The sequence below is a fragment of the Herpailurus yagouaroundi genome, unplaced genomic scaffold (assembly GCF_014898765.1).
Source record: "Herpailurus yagouaroundi ecotype Mexico unplaced genomic scaffold, PumYag 142, whole genome shotgun sequence".
Lineage (NCBI taxonomy): Eukaryota > Metazoa > Chordata > Mammalia > Carnivora > Felidae > Herpailurus > Herpailurus yagouaroundi.
The window spans coordinates 60608493-60617923 of record NW_024412397.1 but is presented as its reverse complement, the minus strand read 5'-3'; positions in this window follow the sequence as shown (position 1 = coordinate 60617923).

Here is a 9431-nt window from a genome sequence, read left to right as displayed (position 1 = left end):
GCTTTATTATTCTCTGGGGGGAGTTGAAGTTCAGAGAAGTTACGTGACTTGCTCAAAGTGACCTAGAAAGCAGGGTTCCATCGTGGGCTGCCACTTCTCCCCCTCCATCTGGTGTGCCCAAGAAAACTCATCCCCATTGCATGCTTTTGACTTCTACATAAATACACTGATGGTGGGATACCTGGGTGGCTCAATCGGTTGAGCGTCTGACTTCAGCTCCGGTCATAATCTCACTCATGACTTCAGCCCCACATCGGGCATGCTAGTGTCAGCACGGAGCCCACTTCGGACCCTCTGTCTCCCACTCTCTCTGCCACTCCCCCGCTCATGCACTCTCTCTCTCTCTCTCTCTCTCTCTGTCTCCTTCAAAAAAATACATAAACATTTAAAAAATTACACTGATGATTTCAGCCTGGATAGCTCTGCAGACTTCAGACCTATATATCCAACTGCCAACTAGAGATTTCTACCTGCACACTGCAAAGTTCCCAAGTCCAGATCTGGATTCATTGTCAACACAACTTCAGAGTTTGCCCAATTCCCAAACATTCTCTGTTTAATTGATGTCTCTACCTTAGCCCGGGGACTAAGATTATCAGATTTGGGGGGTGGGACTGGGGGATATATATATATATATATATATATATATATATATATGTATATTGTTTCAAATCTTGCACAGGGTATACTTACTCTAAAAAACTTCGTTGCTTATCTGAAATGCAAATCTAACTGGGTGTCTTCTGTGTGAAGTGGCCATCCTACCGGATAGCCAGCAGTGAGTGTGGGATCCATCGTTATGCCCTTCCACATCCCTACCTCGATATCATCAATTGACCCCTGCTGATTTTACCTCCTGAATGCTTCTCAGAATCACCTCCTCCCATCTGTCTTTATTCCTATAACCGCTGCCCCATCCGAGCCCTCATCATCCCCAATATGGATGTTCACTTCCAAAATGTTTTCCCTGTTGCTTATGTTGCTAGTTCCTCCAGACTTTAATCAGAAAGACCCTTCTCTGTTACACAGTTGACTAGCCCATGTCTTTACTGAGTCTCTTCAAAAGCTTCCCGACCCCCACAGGAGCAGGTCTCAGCCCTAAGTGCACGTCAGTCACCCAGTTTGAAAAACAAACAAACAGCAACACAGCCAGACCCAGTCCAATTAAATAGACCTTTTGTACCGGGGCTGAGCATTTTACCTTTTTAAAGCACCCCATGGTGATCCTAATACTCAACCCGAGTGAAACACCGAGTTCACGCTCTACAGATCCCACCATCACCTGGCCCTGAAGATGTCATCGACCCTGCCTTGTTACCCACCCCTGTTCACATTTCACACTCCAGGAACACAGGCTTCTAGATCCTCCCACACACAAGGATTCCTTATCCCTTTCCTTTCTGCCCAGAATGCTCTCTCCTCTCCCTTTGTCCCACCTTTCTGTGACCTCCTAACTTTCATTCAGATTTAAAATTCAGATCCTATTGAAGAGGGCATCTTTTGGGATGAGCACTGGGTGTTGTATGGAAACCAATTTGACAATAAATTTCATATATTAAAAAAATAACAATAAAATAAGATAAAATTCAGATCAAAGGTCATTTCCTCCAAGAAGACTCCCCCCACCCTTATCATTGATTCCAACCCCTGCCCTCACAGGGACTTGAGAAAAGCACCCATTCTGTATCCTTCTACATGTCACTTTACCTCTACACTTGTCAGATCTTTAAAGAGCAGCTACTATGTCCCCGCACACTTTTTTATGTCCAGAACCAAGCATATTGCCTGATGATGTATTTGAATGAATGAATGAATGAATGAGTGAATGAATGAACAAATAGTGTGGCAGAACCAAGATTCTAACCCAGTCTTCTTAAACCCAAAGCCTGTGCATCCCGATACCATATAGTAAAATTTGTTTTATTGCCTAATAAACTGAAATTCAACACTCTCCACTTGCAGTAGACAACAATGATCATTTATGTATGTTACGAATCACGGTCCAAAAGCCAGGTCCCAAGCACATCAGCCCCCTTGTCGTGTTCGCATGTTTGTGCACGTGGCTCTCTCAGCTCTAAATGCCTTTCTCCCTTTGCTCAGGCAGGCTTCGGCCTTCAGCTAAAATACTTGAATCTTGGGAAGACTCCAAGGTCTTCTTCACTCCCCCAAATAAAGCCATCCATGTTCTTCTCCCTGTTTCTAAAGCATTTTGTGCTCACTTCAGCTATGGTCCTAATTGTTTGGGACCCTGAGTGTTCAAATGTGTGTCTTCCCACTGGGCTAGAAGCTCTCTGGGGTCTTGTGCAACTTTACGCAAAGCACAGTATGAGGGCTTAGTAGATCTCTGTTTCGGAATTATTACGTTACACAGAATTTTGTGAAGGATATTTTATGTTGTTCCAATTCCTTGAAAAACTGGTAAGATCACCTCCTTCCATGGCACTGCTAAGTGACTAAAAATTTACACTGCTTTGATCTCTGCTTTTTTATTTTAAGCAGTTTCAACTGTGTGGTCAAGGATTCTTTCACTTCCCAGGGAAAGTCATAAGCGCTTCCTTATAAAGAAACCTCTGGAGCTTTTTTCACCATCCACTACCTGCCTACCAATCGACAGTTGTAATTGGATTGGACAAAGCTGGGAAAACAGTGTTTGTCCTCCACAACAGGATTCCCCCAATCCTTTTGCCATGGTTAATTTCATACGGCCCAGAAAGCATGCAATTGAGGCCAGAGCCAGGAAGAAGCAGGCGCACTTCCCTGCTAGCCTTTGATGTTCAGTCTTGGCTCTGTTCCATCTCTACCCCGGGCGGGAGCCACAGCTGGCCACCATGTGCAAAGGCAAGTATGGGGGAGGGTGCCGGTCTGTCCCCTGAGCCAAACGTGGATTCCACAACCGATGTGGAAAATCCACATCCTCCGTCTGATAAGCGCACAGCGTGGGCATCATAACGTCAGTCAGTCCTGGATAACCTGAACGTCCTGGGTTCGATTCCTTGCCCTGTCACCTCTTAGGGACTTGATCCTAAGCAGTTTCCCAAGGTTCTCTCAACTGCTATCTGCACCGTGGAATCAACTTTCTTTAGCTCAAGTGCTGCCGTAGGGCGTGCGAATGAACTTCATGGAAAATCCCTATACGACTAAATCACAGTGGGTACTTGAATGTTTGCACGCTTTCCAATTCCTTGCCCTTCCAGTAGAAAATTTGAAAACAATATACAATTAACAAAGGCCCCTTCTACATCAGGATGTCTAGCAAACAACTTCCATCTTGGTGAAAAACATCTATCCCCTCGGCATCTGAGGGTGACGATGTGCCCAACTCCCGGGCAGAGACGAGTCCCCCTTCCTTCCTCTTCTGAGCTTTGTCAGGACAGAGAGACCCTGAGGAAGCCTAGGAAGCCTCACCCCTAGATCCCTCTCGCTGCTACTCTTCCCTCCTCTTGCTCATCACTGCCGGAGTGACCAGCAGCAGCCTGTGAATCTCAGGTTCTTGTACAACTCCACATTTGGTTATGACTTCTGATGTCCAACGAATCCCTCCAGCCTTTTTACCAAGTGACTCTGGGAGCCCTGAACATTTCCTGAAGAAGAGCCTTCTGACACCTTCATGACAACCAGTCTTCCCAGTGACCGTCTAGGAGACATCCCCACCCTTAAAGGTGGGGGTGGGGCTCGAAGCCCCTGGGAGGTGTCATGCATGGTGCCCTGGTGCAGGTCTGGAAGAAAGGGAGGTGAGTGGACAAGCCAGGGTGAAAAGATGGTGTCTTACTCCCCTCTCCCTGTCTCTCATCAGTGGGGTCGCCCGCCCAGCAGCTGCTGCCCAAGTATTGGAAAGACTGGTCTCCGGAGAGAGTGAAATCCAGGCCTTTCAACACAGGATACTCAACTTAATCTCTAGACCTAATCCACTTAGAGAATTGCTTTTAAGTCCCATTTGAAGTGACACAGAGGCCAGGACTAAGGCAGATAAGCCCTTCCCACTTGGAGGGGCTCAGCCACACTAGCACCCTACCGTCAGCCTTTCCGAGGCCTGCCCGCTCGCATTACTCACCATGTTGTGATGTACGTGTTAACCCAGGGGACACGGCCAAAGGAACCGCGTCTCTGGGAGGTAGAGTCCTCCGACTTCCTTTCCGTCACTGGGAGCCAGGGTGGCACTAACTTCCTGCCAGCCACCACTGGGCCCTCAGGAACAGCTAGCTCCATGAGCAGAAGAAGAAAATGCTACTTGGGGGTGCCCTGGATCATTTTCCACCCACAAGGGGGCCCAAATCTCTCAGGCTTAGGTGCATTGTCCGAAAAAATAGTGACCGCACTCTAAAAACAAATAGAGGATGCTGGGCTGTGAGTTTCTGGCAGATGTTCATTCAGATGCAGAAAGCAAACAACACTCTCCCCGAAGTTCTTCCGGACAGGCCCAGTCCCGGGGCCCCACTGTGAACGCGGGCCACGGGCAGCCAGACGGCACAGCCAACAAATAAACTGATAAATAAATAAAACGAAAATAAACCTCCAGTTATTATTTCCAAAGACATAATAGAACCCAGACAACAGAGACATTAATTCATAAGGAGGAAAAGAGATAGTTAGGCCGTTTCCTCTCCTGTCCCCCCTGACTTTCACACTGATCCCCACTTTATTTTAAGAACTTGCGTAAGTAAAAAAAAAATTTTTTTAACGTTTATTTATTTTTGGGACAGAGAGAGACAGAGCATGAACGGGGGAGGGGCAGAGAGAGAGGGAGACACAGAATCTGAAACAGGCTCCAGGCTCTGAGCTGTCAGCCCAGAGCCCGACGCGGGGCTCGAACTCACGGACCGCGAGATCATGACCTGAGCCGAAGTCGGACGCTTAACCGACTGAGCCACCCAGGCGCCCCTGAATTTGTGTAATTTTAAGAAAGCAAAATTAGTACTTCAGATACTTGAAGTCAATGGAGTACTTGCCCTCTCTTCTTAGGATGTAAACGTTGGAGGGAGCACTCCTTTTCCCAAGTGTCCTTTCTTCTGTAAAAACAGGGGCGCCTGGGTGGCGCAGTCAGTTAAGCGTCCGACTTCAGCCAGGTCTCGATCTCGCGGTCCGTGAGTTCGAGCCCCGCGTCGGGCTCTGGGCTGATGGCTCAGAGCCTGGAGCCTGTTTCCCATTCTGTGTCTCCCTGTCTCTCTGCCCCTCCCCCGTTCATGCTCTGTCTCTCTCTGTCCCAAAAATAAATAAAAAACGTTGAAAAAAAATAAATTTAAAAAAACAAAAGTGTGCGTGCACATGTGAGCGAGTGTATGTGCATCTGTGAAAGTGCGTGTATCTTTTCTCCTACATTTACAAAGTTTGTAAATGCTGGCCTTAGTTAGGCCCTTGAAATGGTGTGGAAAGTCCAATGTGCAGTCACAGTGCACACTGTTGGGTCTAAGTGTGCAAACACGCTCGGTTTTAAACACAGCCTGGCTGTGTGACATCGGGTAGGACTTGAACCTATCTGGGCCCCAGTTTCCTCCTCCATAACACAAGGCCATTGCGGGACGCAACCTTGAAATCTACTCTCCCAGTAAGTTCTGTGAGGCTGAGAAAGTCCTGATTTTCCGGACCGATACGGGAAGGGCTCCTTTCTTTACACAGGAAGACCTTTCGCCAAGACAGAGACGACATCCCAGCGCTCATACGGATCAGTGATTCAACTTGCCAAAACTCCATCCACACTTCCATTGTTAGGAACATGTGGTTTGCAGTAACCTCCTGAGGAACTTACTGAGAATCAGTTAGACTCACCAGATAAGAAAGTCAGGCCAATTAAAACTTAAAAATACAAGGGCGCCTGGGTGGCTCAGTCAGTTGGGTGTCCAACTTGGGCTCAGGTCATGATCTCACGGTTCACGGGTTTGAGCCCCGAGTCTGGCTCGCGGCTGTCAGCACGGAACCTGCTTGTGGATCCTCAGGCCCCCTCTGTCTCCGTCCCTCCCCCGCTCTCACCATCTCTCTCAACAACAAATAAATATTTTTTTAAAAAATTAAAAGTTGAGCTTTGTCTTTATTTATTTTTTTTTAATTTTTTTTCAACGTTTATTTATTTTTGGGACAGAGAGAGACAGAGCATGAACGGGGGAGGGGCAGAGAGAGAGGGAGACACAGAATCGGAAACAGGCTCCAGGCTCCGAGCCATCAGCCCAGAGCCCGACGCGGGGCTCGAACTCACGGACCGCGAGATCGCGACCTGGCTGAAGTCGGACGCTTAACCGACTGCGCCACCCAGGCGCCCCTGAGCTTTGTCTTTAAATGTGGGATCTTGAGCTCGACACAGTCCCAGACCCCTTCCGCTCATCTTTGTTTCCCCAGTCCGGCACCTGCATCCAGGAGGTATCCTGGAGATGTTTGCAGTTGAACTTCGGCCACTGCCAAGTCATAGGTGAGAAACAGGCGTGAGTAAGTATTATCCCACCCAACTCCAGAATGGCTGGTGCCCTTTCAAAAGAGTTCACTGCTCTTTGGGGGGGATTAAAGCATTTCATATAAATCCTGTTTATGTTTTCCCAAGAGTGTGTTTAAAGTATTCAGACACAAGTAAATGTGCCTGGCCTCCTAATCTTACCACAGAAGATAAAAGAAACGTTTTCCTTTTGAAGTGAGTAGGTAGTAGCCCCATGTATTCTTCGGTTTCCCTGGAAAGGACCAACTGAGCCAAGGGTGTTGGAATGTGGAAGAGGAAACTGGAGATGGCAAAACCATTCCCCCGCCGCCCCCCCCCCCCCCCACCAGGGCCTCTCTGCTTTCACGGCCATGGGGCCTGACACTCTCCTCCGGGGGGTTTATGTCTTGCTGTTCTCAGCTGGCAAGGCCGCAGACCCCCTGCGTGCCTTTCCTGTATGTAGGTCCAGGGCCACCTTGGACATGTGAATCCAACAGAACAAGTCAAGGGGTCCACAGCCAGCCTGAGTCAAGGCTGGAGCCCATCCTGGGGAAGAGTGAGTCCTATGGAGGTCTCGGTCAGGCACCGGCCCATGCGGATGAACCCAGGGTCCTCATGTCACCTGCCCAGACAACTAAGCCTCTCCTTGCTCTCTGAGGATTCTGAGATGTTGAAACTGTCCCTCTCCAAAACCGTCCCCGACCCGGACACCCTTTCCCATGCCCGAAGCCCTAAATGCCTAGTGCTGGAAACACATTTATATTTGCATCAGGTGTAGATGATGTGTGAGAGCAGTTTTAAGAATCTTTATGATAGGAGGGACGCCTGAGTGGCTCAGTTGGTTAAGCGTCTGATTCTTGATTTAGGTTCAGGTCATGATCTCATGGTTCATGAGTTCTAGCCCCATGGGGTTTCCGTGCTGAGTGTGGAGCCTGCTTAAAATTCTCTCTCTCTATCTCTCTCTCTCTGTCTCTTTCAATCTCTCTCTCTCTCTCTCTCTCTCTCTCTGTCTCTCTCGGGGCTCCTGGCTGGTTCAGTTGGTTAAGCGTCCAATTCTTGATTTCGGCTCAGGTCATGATCTCAAGATCCGTGAGTTTGAGCCCCGCATCAGACTCCGCACTGACAGGGCACAGACTGCTTGGGATCCTCTTCCCCTCGCTCTCTGCCCCTTCCCCACTTGTGCTCTTTCTCTCTCAAAATAAATAAATAAATAAATATATTTTTTAAAAAGAATCATTTTGATAGGAGGACTTGCAAAGAGGTGACGATATCAACTCCCAAAGTGAAGGAAACAGTACAAGGAGGGGCAGGCTGAAGGTGACAGCAGCAGCTGCCACCCACCTTCAGCTGGCTCCCCCTGCGACCCCACGGCCCACCTGGCCACGTTCGTTCCTTCCGCTCACTGGAACCCGGGGCCGAGGGTCTTGAAAGGCCAGAAGTCTCCAGCCTCGTGAAAATGACAGCGACTTTCCCAGCAAAAGTGAGGCGGGGGCCCCGCCTCCCCCGGGAACATCTCGGTCCTCAAGCTCCCTCACTCAGCGGTGCAACCTGCTGAGGGGTGTCCAGGACCCCCAAAGTCAGGGCAGAGCTCACTCAGTGCCCATCGCTCAAGCAGAGCAAACCGGTTTCTTCTTTGTGTCCCTGTGAGCTGTGCTTCAAGGTTTTTTCTTCTTGCCCACACACTGTTTCACAGACTTGGACTTCTCTTCAACGGAGAATCTGTGTCCTCTCAACCACATAGCAAGGAGAATTATCCATGAGATAGCCAAGAACCAGCTAAGAATGACGGTCAGGAAGTCCCTTTATCGTATCGTGGAAACAGAAGGAAACTTAGAACGAGCAGTGGTCTCAGAGCCTAACTGTGACACTGTGAAAGTCACATGTAAGGATCCATTTGCTATCTATAAAAATGCTCAAGAGCGGCCCAGGGAAATGGGTTCACTTCTGAAATTAGACAAGTGCCCACTTGCCTGAGGTTCTGCGATCAGCGAAGCAGCCTTGGGGGAGAGTGTATTAACTCTTCCCGCCCACATTCCAGCTGACTCCAAGGCCAAGGGAGGGGAGGAAGCGGATCTAATTCTGCATGAGGCGTGGGCTTCTGGGAACGCCCTTCCACTTCTCCCAGGAGGCCCAGGATGGCAACCGGGACCAAGGAGGGGAAAAATGACCTGCGTCTGTTTTATTTTGGATCCGTTTAAGTGCCTGTCAGATGTAAGGGAGGCTTGGTCAAGAGCCCTCACGCAGAGTCCAGGGAATATTTGTTCACCAAATATAGACACCTCGTAGGCCAGCAGGCGAGGCTATTCTGGTGTAGCCAGTGAATGGCTGATGCTGAGTTATCCCACTTGAATATCGGAACAAAATAATGACAAAGGACTGTTCAGTGGGACAGCTATTACTGCTCATTTGAGAGGTGTGAGAGTTAACCAAGAGAAGGCAGGAGTTGCCCATCTCTCCAAGCTTGAAGGTCACACTTGAACGACAAATACGTTTGTGCGTTCTACGCGGTGATAGTTGTATCTCTAGGATTCACTCATTGGAAACATGTAAGAGGACAGTCATGACAGAAACCTGTCGTGAGTCAGTAATTTGTAAATAGATTTGTATTTACCAATTACAACAGTATCCACATACATTTGAAATGTAGTGTGAGAATATCATTTTAAGTCTCCAAATGAAGGTAGTATGTACCAAAACTCATCCCCCTGCGGCCACCGTCATTCTCTCTGAAGCTTCATAACGACTCTGAATTTTTTTTTAACGTTTATTTATTTTTGAAGGAGAGAGAGACAGAGTGTGAGTGGGGGAGGGGCAGAGAGAGAGGGAGACACAGAATCCCAAGCAGGCTCCAGGCCCTGAGCTGTCAGCACAGAGCCCGACAAACTTTCTTTAAACTGTATGCAGACATACACATATATGCATATTCACACGTGCACATATACATATACACATACATACAAATATATACATATGTACACATACACACAGATACATACATATATAGACTAGATAAGAGCTGACCTGCCTTGACTAA